This window comes from Ursus arctos, unplaced genomic scaffold (genome assembly GCF_023065955.2).
Source record: "Ursus arctos isolate Adak ecotype North America unplaced genomic scaffold, UrsArc2.0 scaffold_6, whole genome shotgun sequence".
Lineage (NCBI taxonomy): Eukaryota > Metazoa > Chordata > Mammalia > Carnivora > Ursidae > Ursus > Ursus arctos.
Genome location: NW_026623078.1, coordinates 52,892,732 through 52,914,368, shown reverse-complemented (window position 1 = coordinate 52,914,368; position 21,637 = coordinate 52,892,732). Strand labels below are relative to the sequence as shown.

Sequence of the window (21,637 nt, the reverse complement as noted above, 5' to 3'; positions counted from 1 at the left end):
AGTCTTTCATGAATATTATAACTAAAGAGTAATCGTTTCCTTGTTTGGAGAAATCAAGAGCTGTTATCTAGCACTTCTTTTGCAATGCTTTTGGATATATTACAGTTTATTTTCTTCTCTAAAGATTCCTGGGAATTTCATGAAATTCCACAAGCTTATTTAACATGTGGCATTTCCCTTGCACAAAGTTCCCAACTTTTTAGTTACTTGTTTTTTTTTTTTTTTAAATAAGCACTACACCCAACATGGGGCTCAAACTTATGATCCTGAGATCAAGAGTCCCATGCTCCACTGCCTGAGCCAGCCAGGTGCTCCATAAAGTTCCCAACTTTTTTGATGGTGGAAACTCTAACAGTTGGAAGTAGGTTTAACATGCACAGATTGTGCCTTAAATAAGAACTTTCCCAGGACACCTGGGTGGCTCAGTCGGTTAAGCATCTGCCTTCAGCTTAGGTCATGATTCCAGGGTCTTGGGATCGAGTCCTGCATTGGGCTCCATGCTCATCGGGGAGCCTGCTTTTCCCTCTGCCTGCTGCTCCCCCTGCTTGTGCTCTCTCTCTCTCTCTGACAAATAAATAAATAGAATCTTTTTTTAAAAATTTAGGAATTTTCCCTTTCTCTCTCTCTCTCTCAAACACACACACACACACACACACACACACACACACACACACACACACACAAGTCCAGAGGAAAGTAATGTAGAACTAGAATGGCAGCTTTTCTCCATGAAGGCTTCAGGACCCAGGCTTCTTCCAGCTCACTTCTCCACCATCCATCTCTAGGATATATAGCCCACTTCCCCATGGTCCATAGTGGGGGCCATTGCCTGCATGCTCCCAAGCAGTCAGATGGTAAATGGAAAGAAAAAGAAAAGTCTAAGTGTTCAGACAAGTTTGTTTGCTCATTTTTTTTTAAGGAAGTTCCTGGAAGCTACACATGGCATATCTATTTACATCCAATTGGCCTGTCCTTAATCACAAAGCTACAAAGCTACAAGGGAGGCTGGGAAATGTCTTTATTCTGGGCGGCTGTTTCCCAGCTAAGGATTCTATTTCTATGAAGGAGAAAATGGGTATTGGGGGACAGCTAGCAGCTGCAGACATAATAGCTACTCCTTTAGATCTCTGAAGGGCCATCATGTGAACCAAAGGATTCTATTTACTCTTGGTAGCATCAAGGAACAAAACATGCCTGATATTAAAGTGATGGGAAAGGTACATTTGGTTCATTATAAGGGAGAACTTTCTAACGGCTGGAACATTCCCACAATGGATGACTTGACATGTTGTAGTGGAGAGCTCATTATGTCTGGAAGGTATTCAAGCAGCAGGTGCTTACTACCACTCAGGCATAGTATAGAGAGGATTTCTCCACTGGAAGAAGGATAGGACTGGCTGACTACTAAGGTATCTTCTATTCCAAGAACCTGTGAAATCTACTATTTCTTAACATCTGTAGGATCCGTAATGATGTCCTTTTAAAAAATTACAGATATTTGTCATTTTTTTTCTTGCTCCTTCTTCTAGGTGTTTATAAATTCTATTAATTTGTTTAAAGAATCAACTCTGACTTTCTCATTTTCTCTATTGTACATTGTTTCCAACTGAATTAATTTCTGCTCTCTTTATAATTTCCTTCCTTTTACTTTCTTTGTTTTAATTTTGCCCTTTTTTCGCAACTACTAGAGGTAGAGACTTAGAGTGTGCATATTCAGCCTTTTAAAAAATTAAATGCTTGTATTGATTCAGGCTCAAATGAAATAGAATCATGAAAGTAAACCATAGCACAATACAAGGGTGCTATTCATACCACTGTTTAAGAGACTGCCCAGTCACCCTGGGAAGACTAATTTTAGTATGACTCTCTGGCTCTTGCACTGATCTCTGCTATGCTATCTGCTAGTTTGGTATCACACCCAACTGTTAGGCTTCACTAAGTTTTTGCTGATTGGGCTAGTATTTCTTACAATGCTCTGGGGCATAAATTGCACCATAGTCTCACCCAATTACATTCATCAAAGGGTTTTTGAGGCCAATCTTTGAGGTTTGTTTTGACCCCAAGAGGGCTATTTTTAGCTGCTTCTTAGCTGGTTCTCTCTGGTAAACTGCTGGTCTGCAGGTTAGCTTTTGCTCTTCTATCAACCTCCTCTGAGTTTTTACCACCCAAATCTCCACTGTTTTCAAGAGCACTCTTGAACTTGAACTGCCCCACACTCTTATTTCAAATAAAGTCATTTGCTTTGGAAAGATCTTCAGAGCTGTCTGTTCCTAAAGACTGCCTCTCTGAAAAAAACTCTGAGTATTCTGGGCACTGGACAATGGTGGTACCCTCTGGTCTTCTCAGATTGCCTCTGACATAGAATCTCTGTCCTACAAGTGAACTGGGTTGAATAAGGCCCCAGCATTTTTTTTCAATACCTATTGTACCTGGAGTAGAACCTGTACTCTCTGTGAGTGGGGCCAAGGTAGAGGAAGGGAGGCCCCAACCTCTTAGCTATACTCAACAGGAATTTAACACCAGAACAGTAGAAATGCTGATGGCCTGCCTTTTCCAGTGAGGCACTATAGCCTTTGATTGAGAGCTGAAGGGAGAAGGAACTCAATCTTATTGGTCACAACTTCCCAGGATTTAGCTTCCATCAAACTGAGCTGAGGGATTGGGGAGGAAGTGGGTCATGACTCAAGTGCCACAGACTCTCAATGTTCTTATTAAGTTTAGTACATTTTCTTGAATAAACATTTCTTCATTTGCTATATGCCCTAAGTAAGATTCTCAGAGACTTTTTGATATTTTAAAGTATTTTTCACTAGTTATGCTTGTTTCACTGGGGAGTAGGTCCATGGAGCTCCTCAAAGCACCATTCTAAAAGTAGAACCTGTGTGTGTGTGTGTGTGTGTGTGTGTGTGTGTGTGTTTTAATATATTTATACATTTCCATTAGTGCTTTAGGTGCATGCAAGTTTTGATGCATTGTATTTTGTTGCTCAGTTCAAAATATTTCTAAATTACGATGTAACATTTTTAATACATGGGTTACTTAGAAGTGTATTGCTTGGTTTCCATTTAGAGGTTTTCTATTTGTCTTTTGAATATTGATTATTAGCTTTGCTTCACTGTGTACAAAGAGTTTACTCTGTGATTTTGATCACTTATAATGTATTGAGACATTCCTAGGGTCCAGCATGTAGTCGATATTGTTAAATACATTTGAGGAAAAAATGCGTATTTTGTAATTGTGATTATTCTTCATATGCTAATTAAGCCAGATTGGTTAATTTTGTCATTGAAATATTCTATATCTCTACCTTTTTTTCCTATTTGTTTTATGAGTTATTGAGAAAGATATGTTAAATTGGTACTATGATTATGGTTTTTTCTGTTTATCTTGATTCTATTTTATTAGGTGCATATGCATATTTAGAAAAGTGACTTATGAAGTTTCCCTCTCTATAAACTACTATTTCTTGATAGTAATATTGCTACACCAACTTTTGCTTGGTAGTTTGTATATCACTTCCCATTTCTTATATCTAGTAAAGTTGGAATTTGCTTATTAATACAATCTGATGTTTGCTGTCTTTTAATCAGGATATTTAGTCAGTTTAGGTATTTTGGTAATAATTGACATGTTTTAGATTAAATCTTTGATGTCACTATTTATCCTATTATTTTCTTTCTTGTCTTTCCTCCTTTCTTGCTTCTTCTGGGAATTAAGTAATTTTAAAAATGATTTTCCTGATCTATTAGTTTATTAGCTATGGATTCTTCTGTTATTCTTTTAGTGGATACAAGGATTACACTGTTGTACTAACCATATTAGAGACTTATTAATTAGTGCTTTTACCAGAATGTAAGAATCTTAGAACGTCTTAATTCTATCTATCCTCTCTTACCATTTGTGCTAACTTTGCCCTATATTTTGAATCCGCACATATTTTGAGCACCTCAAGACATCATTTTATAAAATCAGTATTTTTTTAGATTTATCTATATAATTGCCCTTTCTATATCTCTGTGTTTCCATCTGAGATTATTTTTTTCTCCCTAAACAACTTTTTAGAAATTTAGTGTAATTCTTTTAAAACAAATTCCCTAGTTTTTGACTTAAAATGTCCTATGCTATCTTCATTTAAAAAAACTTAAACTTTTATTTTGCATTAAGTGTAAATTCACGTGCAATTGAAAAAACAATACAGACAGAATCCAAATATCTTTTACCCACTTTCCCTTAAAGGTTACCTTTTGCAAAACTGCAGCACAGTATTACAACCAGGATACTGACATTGATACAGAAGTTGTCAAGGTACAGAAGTTTTCATTACCACAAGGATCCTTCATGTTGTACTTTTACAACATAAGCACTTCTCTCCCACCCACAGCCAGTTTAATCTCTGGAAACCACCAATCTGTTTTTCATTTCTATAACTTTGCCATATCAATAATGTTATGTAAATGGATCATATAGTATGTGACCTTTTGAGATTAGTTTTTTCACTCAGGAAAATTCTCTGGACATTCATGTAGGTTTTTGTGTGTATTAGTAGTTTGTTCCATTTTAGTACTGAGTAGTAGGTGTAGAGATAGTAAAATTTGTTTACCCATTCACCTATTGAAAGCATCTGGGGATACCTGGGTGGCTCAGTCCATTAAGCAGCCAACTCTCGATTTCAGTTCAGGTCATGATCTCAGGGGCCTGAGATTCAGCCCCGCATTGGGCTCTGCTGTCAACACAGAGTCTGCTTGAGGATTTCTCTTTCCCCCAACCCTCCTCCCCACTCGGTGAGTGCACACACTCATGTGCTCTCTCTCTTAAATAAATAAATAAATAAATCTTAAAAAAAAAAAAAAAGAAAGCATCTAAATTGTTTCCAATTAGCACCCATCACAAAGTTATAAGCTTTTGTGTACAAGCTTTTGTGTTAACATAAGTCTTCATTTCTCTGAAATACCAGGAGTACAACTGCTGAGTCATATGGTAGTTGCATGTGTAATATTTTTGAAAAACTGCCAAACCATTTACCAGAGTGGCTGTATCATTTTACAACCCCACCAGCGATGTATGAGTGATTCAGTTTCTCTGCATCCTTGCCAGCATTTGGTATCGTCACTATTTTTTATTTTAGTCATTTTGAGAGTTGTGTAGTAATATCTCATTACGTTTTATTATTTTTTTTAACTTCCATTTCCCTAATGGTTAATGATGTTAGAAAATCTTTTCATGTGCTTATTTGTCATCTGTATATATTCTTTGGGGAAATGTCTCTTCCTGTCTTTTGCTGATTTTCTAATTGGATTGTTTGTCTTACTGTTGAGTTTTGCTGTTAAAAAGTCTTCTGTTTGCCTATAAAGTTAATATGACTTTATGGTCTCACTGCTTTTAAGAAATTTTGTCTTTGTGTTTAGCTTTCAGCAGGTTGGTCATGATGTATTTATGTGTGATTTTCTTTGTAGTTATCCTGTTTGGGTTATATAGGGCTTCTTAAATCTGTTGTTTTGTAAATTCTGGAAATTTCCCAGCCAATTCTCTTCAAATATTGTTTCTGTCCTACCTCTCTTTCCTCTCCTCTCCTCTCCCAAATACAAATGTTAGCCTTTTCATTTCCCATACGTCTCTTACATTGTTTTCTGTGTTTCCCATTCTTCTTTTCTTCTTATACTTCAGTCTAGATAGTGTCTGCTGATCTGCCTTTCATTTCACTATTTTTCTTTTGTGATATCTTCTCTACTCTTGAACAAATCTATTGTGTTCTTAATTTCAGCTACTGTATTTTTCAGTTCTTTAAGTTGAATATGTTCCTTTTTCATAGATTTAATTTTTTTACAGGTGGAATGATCCCTCTGGCCATTTATTTTCTTGAACATATTAAAATTACAGCTATTTTAAAATCCCTGTCTGATAACTACAAAAGGTGAATCACCAGTGGAGCTCTCTGTACTGTCTATTTTTCCTCTTGGATTTTGGTCAGTTAGATCTAAATCTTGGCATGATTAATGATTTTCGATTGAACTGGAAGTGGCGTATGAAAAATGGTAGAGGTTCTGTATGATGTCATCTTTCTTTAGAGAGGGTTAATTTTTTTGTAGAAGATTGTTGGAATAGGGACAAATTACCTTGATCCAACTAGGCATTGTACAAGTTCTGGGATGGGTCCTGGTGTTTGTGAGGGTGCATCTGTTTCCTGTTTTCCATTACTTCTAGGGCATAGCCTTTGAGGTAGGAGATCTGAAAACTTAGGGTGTTTACCAGCTCCAACTCCTTGGAGAATCCTGAATTTTTGTCTCCCTAGGACTATAAGACTGCTAAACTCTACCTTTATGTTTTTATGCTCTTTGCTGTGGTTTATGCTTTTCTTCTTGTTCTTTTGCCTAACATCAGTTAGGAACTGGCAGATACTTCAATGGGAAGTTCAGAAAGTTAGTATCACTTCTCTATGATACTTTTTTTTTTTTAATCAGGATCTCAATCCCCAAAGTCCTGGGTGCTTTTAAATATTTGTACTCCCAATTTTTGTCTGTCTAGTCTCTGAGAATGCCAGAAGCCCCACACCACTTAAGAATTATCAAATAATTTGAGGAGAAAAGCAGCAGATAACGTGGAGAATGTTGGTCTTATATCAATAGATATTCCTTTTACCTGAGATCTTGGAGCTTAAAGATTTTTCTGCCTTTGCTGCTCTTTGATGCCTTCCAACCACTTTTTTTTTTTTAAACCAGCTCTTATTGTTATCTCAGTGAGAGTATTGGTTTGAACACATGAAACTCCATCATAATGGACAACAGAAGTTACCCAAGCCTGTTCAATCAAAATAGTTGCTTCAGTGAAAACTATAATAATTTGGGCACAGTTTTATTCAGGATATTTTCACTGTTGCACTTTGCCCATTTTCCTTGATTCAGATCTTCCTGATTAGATTTTTTTTTTTTTTTTTTTTTGCCATATTACTTGTTAGGCCAAAGCTAGATTGAGATCATTAGAATTCCCAGATATAGAAAAGTTGGCCTTCTCTCCCTCATAAAATATTGAAAATAAAAACCATTCTCAGGTATAAAATAAACATAAGAAATAATTCAATTCTTTCTAAAAATACATCAAATGCAAATTATTTCCCAGAATTTATGAAGCCAGGCTTCCAGGGTGTAGATCCTGGCTCTGCCATGTACTAGGTAGGCAAGTTACTTGACATCTCTATGCTTAAGGTTCTTCAGCTGTGAGATGTGGAAAAGAGGAGTACCTGCCTCCTAGGGTTATTATAGTGAGTGATTTAATATCTCTGCAGCACTTAAAACAATGCTTCACATGTACTAAGTGCTCAATTAATGTCAGTTACTATAAAAGATTATCCAACATCAACAGTAATAGCCATAAAATACATCAGCATGTAACTTATGTACACTCATAAAAAGTATTCATGATTTAGTAGAGATAAGTTTGATTTACTTGGTAAATTTATTTGAACCCTTTCATTGCTAGAAAATTTTGCAATAACCTCACAGTTTTATTTTTCCTTCCTTTGCCTTTTTTGGGGAGTTAAGGGGAGGCTCTCTCTTCTCTGTTAGTGGGAAGAAAAAGGAACCATTTCTTTCTGTTGCTCAGCAGTGATTTCCCAATAGTTGAGACAGATACTCAGCATTTATTGAGGACTCATTATGTCCTGGGCCCTGTGCTAACCAAAGAGTTTTAGAAATGAATAGGAGTCTCTCCTTTGTCTGAAAGTCTTTGTAGACTTATTAGAGTCAGACAGATAAACTGGAAATGACATACATATTAAGCCATCTACCCTGTGGCTGGGAGTTAGAATTTTAGAATACACTAACTTTATAATCCTTACAACAACCTTAGGATGTAGGCACTGAGGATCAGAGGACAGAAGTAACTTGCCCAGATGAGATTTGAACCCAATGTCTCTAAAAAATAGGTCTGTGGCCTTTGCACTAAAGTTAAGATGGGGAGACAGGAACATTTTTATCTAGAAACATCAAATAAAAGGCCAATTATAGTTGTCTACTCAATGGCCCATACCACCTGTTAATTCAAGTGTGTGAACCTGAGTCAGACTCCTTATTTTGTATGTATTAGTTATTTCTGGCAAAGTGGTCAAACTAATGATAGGCAGCCTGACATTCATACAGCAAGTGAAAACTATGGTGCAGAACTATTTTTGAATGGGTATTTTTAAATTCAGTGAATCATTTTCACCTTAAAAAAATGAGTTGTCATTTAAAAAATAAAATGACACATATTCTGTAATGCGGTGGGCTGTGATTGGAGAAACCGTCATCTGTATTTCCTGTGATATTTTCAACTACATTTGGATTAATTAGCCAAATTGGTAGAACCTAGTCTCCGAAAAGATCATCATTGCGATTTCAACTCTGCAGGTGACTGGTAGCTTCTTTAGCTGTAAGAAGAATCTCTAATCCTAGGTAGTTTGCAAAGGGAAAATGAGTGATTACAGGTTGGAAGCATGCTACAGAAAGAAGGATTTACATGCATCCACTTTCCATTTTGAGGTTCAGTCCACTGATTATTTTAACTTATGGTGAGTTTAAGCCCAAGTCAATATGTAGTGAAGTATACCTCGTCTTAAAAATGATCAAAAATTCAAAATGAAAAGGTGTTAGTTTTTGCTAAATTTCAAACTAAATTTCAAAAGAAAGCCCTGGATTTTCAGCGTTTTCAGAACCAAGAACTTCTTGTTTCCGAGGACATCACCTATTGGCAGAGTTTGGTACTGCAGGTTTGCTCCGATGCTGGAGCTGCGGGAAGAGCAAGAGTCGATCAGGCAGCCATGGATCTGGAGTCAGAGAGCTGATAAAGCAGGCAGCTTGGAGAACGTGGGTTCCTGGAAGTCCGGAAAGACATGCTTTCTCTGCTCTCTTGCCATTCCACTCATTACTACGATGTGCATTTCTGAGCAGAAACCCAGAGCTATAACTGCAACAAACTGCAAAATGGTGAATTGTGGCTGTTGCTGAAATCGCTCCGGGTGAGACATCCTGACCCATTTAGGTGGACACTGGGTTCAGTGAGCCGCCTGTTCTTGTGCCAACAGGTAAATTCCCACCTGTCCTGTCTCTGAACTCATTGTAGCGTTGCAGCTTGATTTTACTTCTGCGCTGCTACACCTAATAGCGTCAGGACAATAACTGTTCAAATACAAATATATCTTTTCTCCCAGTTGGGGCTGGGACAGACATGGAAGAAGAGAAAGCTGGAACAGAAGGATTTTATAGCCACATTTTGGACATTGGTCCTACGGCACAAATGTAATCTCCTCAGGTGGTTTAGCTTCCATTTATATTTCGTAGCACCCGGAGCATCTCTCTCTTTTTTTAAGAGCCAGAATAGAAATCCTGATCACACTAGGATGGAAAGGTCCTTCAGGTTCTGAGAGCCAACTCTTTCCCCCTGTCTTTTAGCCTTTTTGCCCTTTGAATGAGGATACATTTTCTGCATATATTTTCCAGAATACCTTCCTGTGGGCTTCATTTCATTTTGTTTAATTGGCTTCCTGTTAATTGAGAGGGAGGATGAACTGCGAAATAAGCAAGTTAGAAATAAGCGGGGATTGACCTAAAGGAAATGAAGCTGGAGTTAGAAAACGTGCAGGTCCGTGACTATATTCTGCGGCTCTGGGCTCTCACTGCACTCTGCGTTTGCGGGGCATTCGCCCATTTACTCTGCACTGAGCCCCAAAGGGCTGTGCATGAGAGCATTTAGGAGGAGAGGATTTGGCACCTGTACAGTGACCTCAACACAAGGTCTAAATGTGTTCTAAATGTACTCACAAGGTCGTTTTAAAGTGGTGCAGTTTTGCTACTTTGGTCATCATTCTCGCATAGACATTTTACAGTGCAGGACTCCGGAATTCATCAGCTGTTTCCCCCCAACCCACTTGGTGTCAGGGCCGTTAGATTCTCTCCTCCGATTCTGGGCCACTATCCCCATGTTTCTTGTATTTCTTTCCATCACTAGCATGGTCTCAGGACATCTCTTCTTCCAACTCCCCTTGAGTTTCTGTTTTTATCCATTTGCTTACAAATAGCTTTAATTAGCTCAGAAAACTACCCCCAGAATGTTTCCGTTTCTTCCCTTCTGTTCCAGAGAGACACGTGCTTCATGCTGGTGATAACGAGACCAGTGGCAACTTCAGAGTGGCATGCATTTTCCTGCAAGGAACTGTAAAGAACAGACACTAAAGTCTTAAAGAGGAAAGTTGTAGGCAATGCTTGAGTCACAACTTCAGAGGCTGAGGTTGTCGGGGAGCTGTCCGTGATGATTGTGGGGTGCATGTGTGTACACACACACACACACACACACCCTACAGTGACAGATGACCTATTGAAATAATTTCAGAGCTGTTCTGTGGTTGCTACGACAACCAATGCTCTCTTGGCTTTCATCTGGCCATGTGACAGGGACTTTGACGTCAGCTGGAGGCAGAGTCTGTGGCTGAGTCCACACAGTCAAAGGCCTGGGAGAATCTGGTGGATGCTGGCCGCTCCTGCCGCTGCTGCTGCTGCTGCTCTGCTCCTGCTCCTACCGCCGCACCGCTGCTTCTCAGGGGCCACAGAGCATGGACTGTTAAATCTTGCACTTCTTTGGTGTGAGGTAATTAGCCTGCTTTATACACAATAGTTAGATGTTTTATAGATTACTGTGGTTTTCCCCTCTCTTTTACCTCCTACAAGTTTATCGTCATGAGCAATTATTGTTGTACCAGGGGAAAAAATGTGAAGCAGCTTCTAGTTGCTAATTTTGTGCGGAGTCTCTGGAATTCGGTTAAATTTGGATTAATGTTCTCTGAAGTAAGTTAAAATATAATCCCCTTTCTTGCTCAACACTTGCTAACATGACATTATTCAGAGATACGGATTTTGCGGCTTGAGCCAAATATTCCCCGTTGAATTCCAGGAATCCTCCCTTCAGCATTGTTTTGGGTTTAAAGACTCCAGCATAGTCTTGCAATATGTTACTAACTTTTTTCTTTTTTCTTTTTTTTTTTTTTTTTTTACAATTGTTACCCATTCTGAATCAGCCTAGAATAGTTTGGAATTTGGTTTCTATCTTGTTTGCAGCATGCATAATTAGCAACAATAGGCACAGCGGGAAAGAACATTATACTTTGAAACAAAAGTTGGGGTTTTTTCTTGTAAATAGGGTATTCTGAAAATACTGGGGAAACTGTCAACAGCTTCCTGTTTAGAGAAAAATAATCTGGAATATGCCAAGGAAGCTGGGGTGGAACCACTTAACATGTGTGTGCATGCAGTTGCTTTTTGTTGTTAGAGCAAAGTGCACGTTTTCACGGTCTTCCTCTGAAAATTCAGCTGTGAAGAGAATGGCATTGGATTCTTCACTAAGGAGTCATGCAAGCTGTTCTTACATTTAAGAACTGAAATATTGCCCACAGAAGGAAACAGTAGCCCTAAAACTAGATTATCATTGGTAGATGTTACTTTAATTCAAATACAGATATAGTCACTAAAATTTGCTCCAGATCTTGAATGAATAATTTGATAACAGTGATTAATGAGGCCTTTTATCTCCTTATTCTTATCGCAGTATACAGGGCAAATTGTTTTATTTGCACTGTTGTAGTTCATTTTCTTCCCAAGTTTAGTAATTTTGGATTTTCTATCATTGGATAAATTGGATGGTTTTGTAGCTTATAATTCGAAGAAAACCTCTGGCATTTAAGTTAATTGAAGCCTACATTTATAACCAGGTTTCTAAGTCTTGCAAATTCAACAGGAAAAATAGGCACATTTTAGAGCAGCACATATACTATACCTACTATTTCGATAGATAGAAAATAATGGTTTAACTGTGTATATGAATATATGTTTTGTGATATGTGAATTATATCTCAATGTAATACAAGAATATATTGTTCTTATTTTTTATGTTCTTTGTTAGTTTTAGAATTCTGATTGCATTTATTTTTCTCTTGAAGATGAGAATTTTGAACAGTATTTAGCTTCGGTGATAAGTGAATAATTGTGAGTACATCAATAATTTTTCAGTACCTTTCAATGACTGAATATTCATTGAACTGACTGGCATTTGCTAAATCTGTTTTTGGCCCGAAACCCCATGGAGGATTTTCCAAAAAGTCTAGTGTGCTTACAATCAAGGCACATCTACTGAGGCATCATCTCATCATTTAATTTATCTCATAATTATAGTAACTCAGAGGCCACATTCTTGACACCCCTAGAAATATGTTAATTGATTTGCAGCCTTTCAAATGAGCATGGATAGGACTGGTAGCATGTCATTTAAAAGCTCTGTCTTTGATGAAGTACTTTGATGTTTGCTGCTTTTATGAAAAATAAGTAATTATCATTATAGCTTAGATAGCAAAGATAGAGCAAAGATTTTCTATATATCTCCCTCCATGATGTTTTATATTAAAGCTATAAAATGATTATAGTCAATGCCCTCATAAAATACACTGGATTTCAGCAGTGTGAAATATAAGAGAACAAGTCGGTGTCGATGACAAAATGTCAATGATAAAGTTTATCACTACAAGAGAGCAACCTATGCTATGATCTCAGAGATGCTGTAAAATCTACAGGTTTTTTATTGTGGCAAAATAAAAAGAAAATGACTGTCATCACAGTGATCTCCTTAGAGCAGTGAGACCGTGCTGATTTCAAGGTCAAGTTTGTTTCGGCTTCAAAAGATAGTGGCAAGGAATAATTTGCGCTGAAACCCGGTTGTTGCTTTGTGTATAGTTTCCGGGATTTTTAACCTTTTTTGGTGTCATGGGCTTCTTTGGCTACCGGGTAAAGCCTATAAGACTTCTCAGAATGATGCTTTTAAATGCATAAGTTAAAGTTTACAAGATTATAAAGGAAACCACTTTTACTGAAATACATTAACCAGATTTTTAAAAAATTGTGATATGTGTTTTGCTAATAATTTATTCTTAAAGAATACAAGCTAGCAGCAGGTGTAACTACCATAATTTTGAAGTAGTGATGAGTGTAAAAGGTATTTTAGAATGTCTATACTGACTATAACATGATGTGAGAATATCCGTGATTTCTCTTGGTGACAAAATCACAGGTACTGTGGTTTGTAGCCTACATTTTAAGTAAAAGAAATACTAAATTTCAGTTTGAGACTGGCAAAACTAAAAGTGTCATTTTTCCCATCCAAGTTCCTGGATCCCCTTGAATTCTGTCCACCCCTGAATTAAATGATATGTAAGCTAGTGATGCCAAAAGGTCGTAGAACTGCATTGGACAAAACACACACCACCATTTCCACATCCAGTTGCACATCTGATTTTATTCTCTGAATGTGTGAATTTCACAGTATTCTTGAATTTCTGTGTGAAAAGGAATGGTATATCCAGACAGCGACCAAACTATAACTCTCATTCACTTTTCTCCTTGAAATCCATAAGCATTCTTCTGTTACATGGACTGGGTAACTCTTACCTCATTAGATAGGAGTGAAGAGAAAGACTCATAATGTTAACGCAAGTTATGCAAGTTAAAACCATGGACCACAGAAGTAAGACTAAAGCTAGTTACAAAACGGCCTTTATCCACTCAGAGAAAATAAGCCAGTAGTACTCAGATGAAGAATACAGGATGTTATGTGAGATCATTTGAGAACTTATGTAACTTTCCAATGTAATGTAAAGCACATACTTGTGTGAATCCATAAGCTGTAATGTTACTTTGTTCGTTACTCAGGGTAGAGCCTGTTAGTTTTTCTACCAGAGGTCTCCAGGATGGACCACATTCAAAATGAAATGGGGAATGGAGGTATTTCCCAAGTAATTTGAACTCAGAATTCTTTTTGACTTATTGGATATTTAAGAACAATACAGGAGGTATTAATATTGTTTAGCATCATGACTATGTAAGCAATTGTCTCGTTCTCATGTCAGCTTTGAATTTGCAGAGGATATTGCCTAATGTTCTTCTCCAACCTACTAGGTAGCTTTGCAGTTGGTTGGCTGACATCATATATCATTACCTTTCCAGCCCTGCCTTTAGATTGTCCAAAGCTGTTCTTTCTATTACATCAGCACCCCCCATCTCAGCGTAAGAGAATTGGAGCTGTGACATTTTGTACAAGCTGTTGTCTAAACTCAATCCAAATCCCTAACATTTGAAATGGAAGCTTAGCAATTTTCCTTCATGGGTTCTTGGGGAATTATGAAAGAGGATTTTTCTCAAACATTTTTTATTCATTGGACAAGAAAAGAACACCTGCTTTGGGGGCTTTGAGTTTCTGAGGCAACTTGATAAAGAAACTTGGAAAAAGTCTAAAATCTCTGACTCCCAGCTGTACTGTTTGCCTCTTTGATGGCAGGTGTTTGAAATTTTAAGCTCAGAAAGGAATGTGCCATTACTCTTCATGAAATCAACTGTTATTTAAATGGTGCCCCATGATGGAAATCCAACTAGAAATAGCGCTCCAAAATATAGTATTTTTTATTGTCTCCAGAAGTGATGCCGTAAAAGTTAGTGCTCATTAAGACTTTGATATAAAAATTATATGATAAATATTTAAATTCACTGGAGCCATGTTCTCCAAACTAAAGACAGTCTGTTCTTTTTATCTCTGCAGTGAACCTTAGTTTTTTGGGACATATTTCTATAAATGCCTTTAATTAGAGACACAGCATCTCCATAAAATTTAGTTTACACTAATGTAGTAAAATATAGTATACTTAGCTAACATTAAGGTTCTATATTTGATTTGCAGGAAAGAAATCTCTAATCTGAATGATATTGAGCTGCTGCTTATCCTAATGTAACGATCATTCATATTTTCTGAATTCTGTCCCAATGACTGCAGGAAAACCAAAGTCTGCATATTGCTTTTATGCAAGGATGAGTCTTTTAAAGGATGATTCTAGATTTTTTTTTTTTACTTTTATGAATTTAAACCCTATCCATTAGAGGAAAATATGGAGAAGTGTTATATTCTTTGGCTATCTGCTCAGCTGACTCCCACAGACTTTCATGGGATTCATACAACTAAAACCACAACCAATTTCGTGATGACCATACTTACAACATCCTTGGAGGTAAAAAAACAGCATTCCACAAAAGCTGTCCCATCTTATACCTTGCCAGGCATCAGGTGCCACCGGAGGCAAACATTTATTAACTGGCTACTGCACCCACAGTATTACAGGAAGCATTTTGAGCCCCTCCCTCACACAGTCCTTGAGTGATATGTGCCACTGGCATAAAAAGCTCAGCTTACTTAATGAACTTCTGATTTTTGTTTGCTTGAGCTTTTATTCAAACATTCAGTCTTTCATACATTCAACAGGTTTTGCACACCTACTGTGTGCCGGGCATTAGACTAGACACCAGGGATGCTATGGTGAACAAGACAGGCAAGATCCCTACCATCATGAAACTTACAGTGCACTTTTAGGGATCTTATGTATATCAACAGCCAAAGTTTCTTCCTCATGGTCATGCTGGCCAGTGTAGTCAAAACGAGAATTATCTTTAAAAAACAAACATCAAAACAAAAGAGACAAGCAAAAAACTGGGAGCCATTAGATTTTACACCTGAGTTAAACCTTCGAAGAGGCATTCTTCAGCTGGTGAGCAGCCAGCCTAATTTGTGAGCAATCTGTTCATATCAGTGTCAGGCATTCCAGATCAGTACGCCCAGCCCTGTTCTCGGTGGGCCAAAGGCTGTCTGTCTGCTAATTCGGAAAACAATTAGACTAGTAGGAACCGACCTAAAGAATGATTTTCTTTTAGGCAAATATGCTGTCTTATGCAAATAACAAGAGCCATTTTATTTTAAGAAAAGAATCCTTAAGTTAGTGGTGCCCAAGTGCAGTTGACCCTTGAACAACGTGGGGGTTAGGAGTGCCAACCCCCCATGCAGTTGAAAATCCACATATAAGTTTTGACTCCCCCAAAACTTAACTACTAATACCCTACCATTGACTGGAAGCCTTATCAATACCATAAACAGTCAATGAACTCATACTTTGTATGTTATATGTATTATATACTATATTTTTGCAATAAAGTAAACTAGGAAAAAGAAAATGTTATTAAGAAAATCATAAGGAAGAGAAAAGAGTTACAGTAGTATATTTACCAGAAAAAAAATCCATGTATAACTGGACCCGTGCACGGTTCAAACCCATGTTGTTCAAGGGTCAACTGTGTATCCATCTTACCTTTCCTGTACTAATCCAGTCACGATAGGCTTACTGCATAACCCCAAATCCCAATGGCATAGTACCATTCATTTTTCACTCATCTGCAAATCAGATTTAGCAGAAAGGTTCTTTTTTTTTTTTTCTTAAAGACTTATTTATTGAAAGAGAGAGAGAACATGAGTGGGAGGAGGGGCAAAAGGAGAGAATCTCATGCAGACTCCCCACTGAGCATGGAGCCAGGTGTGGAGCTCCATCTCATGACCCTGAGATCATGACCTGAACTGAAATCAAGAGTTGGACACTTAACTGGCTGAGCCATCCAGGTGCCCCTGGGAGAAAGGTTCTACTCCACACAGTTATCCAGGAATTTAGACTTCTATCTAGTTAAGCTAATCTAGGGAAAATCTTACACCTACAACTTACAGGTGTTACTTTGGGCAAGTTACCTAAGTCACAGTTTTCTTACCTGGATAATATTAGTGCCTACCTTATTGGTTTTTAAGCCAACTTACTTGGCATAGTAAATGACGGGTATTGGCTGTTCAATAATGTGAACTGTCATCATTAATTTTCTACCTCTGGTAGTGCTACCACCACCACCATTTCCCCAGAAACCGTGATGTGCCACTGCACAGATTAGGGCGAGTATCTCCCTGGTGTTATGATAGTAGCTAACATTTAGGGAGCGAGATAGACTTCTAAGCTCTTTTCAAAATAACTATTTTTTCTGGGGCGCCTGGGTGGCACAGCGGTTAAGCGTCTGCCTTCGGCTCAGGGCGTGATCCCGGCATTGTGGGATCGAGCCCCACATCAGGCTCTTCCACTATGATCCTGCTTCTTCCTCTCCCACTCCCCCTGCTTGTGTTCCCTCTCTCGCTGGCTGTCTCTATCTCTGTCAAATAAATAAAATCTTTAAAAAAAAAAAACAACTATTTTTTCTTCACAGCATCCCAATTTTATAAGTGAGGAGACTGAGGCACAGAGCTTAAGTAAATAGCCCAGTGTTACACAAGGATATATAACAGAGTTCTAGGTATCTGGCCCTAGAGTCCTGGCTCTTTACTCACTGTGCTATATTGCTTTTCAAGCTGGAATATATTTTATTTTCCCTATAAGTAGTATATTGTAGCAGATTGTACTCTCCAAAATTGGCTGTGTAATTATATCAACTCCCACATACTCTTCTGGAATCTTGCCACTCACCATAAAGAGCTGGACTCTATTGCCCTCCCCTGGACCTACATAGGTTTGTGATTGGTCCAACCGATAGAGCACAGTGGAAGCAATACTAGGTGACTTCCAAGGTTGGATCATAAAAAGATACAATTTCTTTGTCTCTGGGCTATTCTTTGTTTCTTTCACACATGACATTTGCTCTTGGAAGTCAGCTGCCATGTTGTGAGGAAGCCTAGACCGTATGGAGGGGCCATGTGTAGGTGTTTCAGCCAACACCTCCACCTTAGACCTCAACCAACAGCCAGCATCAACCACCAGAGATATGAGTGGGGAAGCCTCCAGAAGATTTCAGGCCCTAGTCCTTAAGTCCCTCTAGCCCTCCTGATGCCAAGTGGGCCAGAGATGAGCTATCGCTGCTGAGCCCTGTCCTAAACTAGAGATTCATGAACAAAATAAACATTGTTGTTAAGTCCGTACGTTTTGGCATTATTTCTTAAGCAGCCAGAGTAACTGGAACATATGGGGTAATTCGATATGACTAAAAACCTGTATAAGGGACTCAACTTCAGGTACATATAACTTAAATAGGTTTTTATGATTTGGGATAAGTACCTAACGTAATTAAAACAACTTCTAGAGGAAAATGTATTTGTTACCACATTACAAATGGTCATTAGGTACACATCTTGTTTGTAAATTCAGAACAGTGTCATACATATTAATGCTGTTGCTGGTTCTGGAAGATTTGGGCTACACTGAGACTTGACTATTTGCCTTAGCAAAATCTCCCTCATCACTTCTGCCACCTGGGAGCCTCTCTGCCAGAGAGTCTGTGTGGACAGCAGTACCTGTGCAATTTTTCCTCGGTCACTGCTTAGTCCTCCTTACCGGTTTTTGTCTCCCTTGCTCACACGTACTCTGTCTAATCTGCTGCCTACTTTTCTATTGTTAGACCCTGCTGTCTTCTTGACACTCTCTTTTGGCTCATTTCCAATGCTTCTAAGCCTGTTTTTCTGCTCTAATGGTTTACAGTAAAGCTAGGGAATTCCTCTTGGCCAGGTAAGATTTAGCTCATTCAGCAAAGTCTTCTTACAAAGCTGCCAAAATGGCAACTGTCCCACTGGCTTGTGGCTCCATGTGTTGGTCAAATGTAGCACTTGGAATACTCAGAAATGTAGCCTTTATATCCTCATTCAAAGAGACACCGCTGTCTCTTCTGCTGCAGAGATATCAATACCTCTAATTTTCTTCTCACTGAAATGTCACCCTATCTTGATGGTCTTCCCACCATTCCTTTAGAAGATTAATTATTTTTTTCACTCATTCACCATTTATTAATTCTATATAGTGGGCCTGTTGTTGCATAACTGTGGAAAGACTTCTTTTGTGTCCCAGGACTGGTGAGGTTCCTCCAGTTGTCTCTCATTTGCTTACCATTGACACCAGGCAGATGTGGTGCAATGACCCAGACGTTTCAATAATCAACACATGTCCCACCTCGTTCGAGATGTTCCAGCTAAGTAGGATACTGCAAGCATAATACAGGACCAGCCAGTCTTTGAAAAGGTTATACTACAGTTGGGAAGGCTAGACAGCATATGCATCTGAAATTGAAGCACTGTGTCTTGGTTACAACCTCTTATAATGCCTAGTGTAGTGCTCAACACATTGTATCTACTCATTAAACCTCTGGTAAGTGATTAATGAATAGACTAACCATAGAAGGGTATGTGGCATTGAGAGGCATCTTTCTTCAGGGAGGAATTAAGCTTTGAACTGGGTCTTAAAGGATGGGGAATACTTGGCATGACCACAGAAGAAAGAGGATCTTCCATGAGTAACAAACATCATGGGCACATCCTGGTAACAGAAACTGACACCCATCTGGGATTAGAAAATGTCTGGGAAATGGGGGAAAAAATCAATTTCAGGTAAGCTGAATTCGATCAGATAGACAGCAGGAAGCTAGTGAAAGTTTGGGAACGGGTCAGTGATGTACGTGTGAAATGTATTATAATATTTTAATAACCCTGTTTAGTTTTGCTTTATACAACTTATTTTAAAATCCCAAATATGTATTTAAGTGTTTCCTTTTTGTCTATTTTTCTCATGGAAAAGTTCTAACTTTTTAAATTAAAAAAATGTGAATTATCTTCTGCCTTCAATGCTGTGCAAGTGGCTCTTTTAACTTTAGCTGGGTAATATCTGTAGAGAGAGCTATGTAACTTCATAGTTTTAAAACTATAATCTGTTTTTAGCAAAGTCATATTCACATAAAACCCAAGCCAAATGAAAAATTGAAGCCTTCCTAACATTTTCCATAGAATTATACTATAGTGATAATTGATATTCATAATAAAACCCCTGGGACATTGCACCATTATTCTGATGTCTTTTAATTGAGTTATTAATAAAAGACTAAATTATATTCAGTGAAGTTCTAGTTGTAAGTATGTTTCATTATATCTAGTGTTTGAAAACTGGCCATCAGTATATGGGTTTGGCAACTATCAGAATGTTTTTTTATTTTTGCTTTTTTTTTTTTTTTAAATAGGCTTCAGGCCCCATGTGGGGCTTGAACTCACTGAGATCAAGAGTCCCATGCTCTACTGACTGAGCCAGCCAGGTGTCCCACTATCAGAATGCTCTTAATCAGAATATCCCATTCTCAAGAAAAATATTGTAAATTATACATACAGACGTGTGCACAATATATAGATATTTGGTGTATATATATTTATATATATTATATATGTGTATATTTATATACATATTACATATATTTATACACACACAGTAAAAGAATAACAAAACATCATTTGTTAATGCTTCCAGTGAAATGTGATTCACGTACTGATATTGATGATATCTTTGCCACAACCCCATGCAGGTTAGTACTGTCCCTAAGGTCCAGTGCCTGTCAGGAATCGAATCTGTGGTATAGTTGTGAAGTTTCCAATCACAGAAGGATTTTAAAGCAATTGAGGACAGAAAGGGGTTATCACCACCTCGGACAGAGCGTAAAGGCTGTGCTTTACGCGTACAGAATATGACTCGCCACTGCTGTTGGCAGTTGTGCAAGTTTGGAAATCGATTCTGTTTCCTGAGCCCGTTGTGCGCGTTGATGCTTCTTGCTGCCTCCTGGCTACTCGGCAGTGAACGGGCACGGAACACTTGGTGATCCCTGAACTCTCTTACAAGACCAGCTGCTGGGGGCAGTTAACTCAACCACTCAACTCTCTTGGGGACTTTCTTTATAGAGACACTGAGCAGAAGTTTAACTGCAAGTGATAGTTTTCATGAGATTATTTTCTGGCATATCCAGAAGATGTTTTCACAGAAAAGAAGCTATTAAAAAAGACGCAACCCCTGGTCCAAATTCCATTTTGTAAAAATAACTATCATTAAAATCTGCTATGTTCACCTCCAAAAATCTCGGCCAACTCCCACTTTAAAAGCCCAATCCACTATCCTTCCAAAAAGAACTGACTTCTTCGTCTGGCCCTCAAAACAGCCTAGACCAAGAAGCCTTACTGCTGTGTCGGGGGAATGCTTGCCAGGACGATTACTTTGTTAAAGTCACAAAGGGTCTTGTCAAGGGCACGAAACTTATTTATGCTGCAGGTTGACAGAAAGATACTAATTTTGAGATACTGTAAAACAAGAAAAAAAAAAGGAAAGGTCTCACTGAAATCACAAAATCATGTTTTCTGGATTTAAGAAACAGGGACTTTTTTTTTATTGTGGTAAAATATACATAACATAAAATTAACCTAAAAATTTTAATAGTTTTAAGCGTACAGTTCAGTGGCGTTAAGCACATTCATGTTGTTGTGCAACCACCAACACCATACCTCCCCGGAACACTTTCATCTTCCCGAACTGAAATTCTGTACCCATTATACACTAACTCCCTGTTCTCCCCTCATCCCAGGCCCTGCTAATCACCTTTCACTTTCTTTAAGTAGGTACATTTTAAGGAAGTTTAAGATGACCCTATAATTTCTCTTTCTCTTGTATATACACTCTTCAATTAGTAAAATCCCTATTAAAAGTCCCCAAATAACCTGAAGTTTCTTAGGTTTACAAGTGGGCAGAGTTTATGCAGAGTTCCATGATGTAGAGATTTCAGACACACAGTGGAAATGTTGGGTTGAAACATGTTTTCCAGACCACCTACTTAAATCCTATTCAGTGCAATTTTTGTGTAATTATTCAGCTTGCCACTTTGCTTGTCGAAAAGAAAGCCGTTGAACCTGAGACTTTCTGGTCCCAGTGATATACTTG

General features: G+C 38.1%; 1 protein-coding gene across 11 annotated transcripts in view; it reads left to right on the top strand.

The window, feature by feature from the left end:
• Positions 1-21,637, top strand: part of NCALD (neurocalcin delta) — a 390,461-nt gene that overhangs the window by 299,425 nt on the left and 69,399 nt on the right. For 2 of the 11 annotated variants that reach the window (XM_057308107.1, XM_057308108.1), the window contains exon 6: positions 11,960-12,005. The exons of 7 other annotated variants lie outside the window; for them this stretch is intronic. The gene's annotated coding sequence lies outside the window, so the exon portion shown is untranslated. Of the gene's footprint in view, positions 1-6,702; positions 10,615-11,959; positions 12,006-21,637 lie in introns of those variants that run through there. 2 more of the 11 variants (XM_026495624.4, XM_026495621.4) reach the window with 2 other exon arrangements.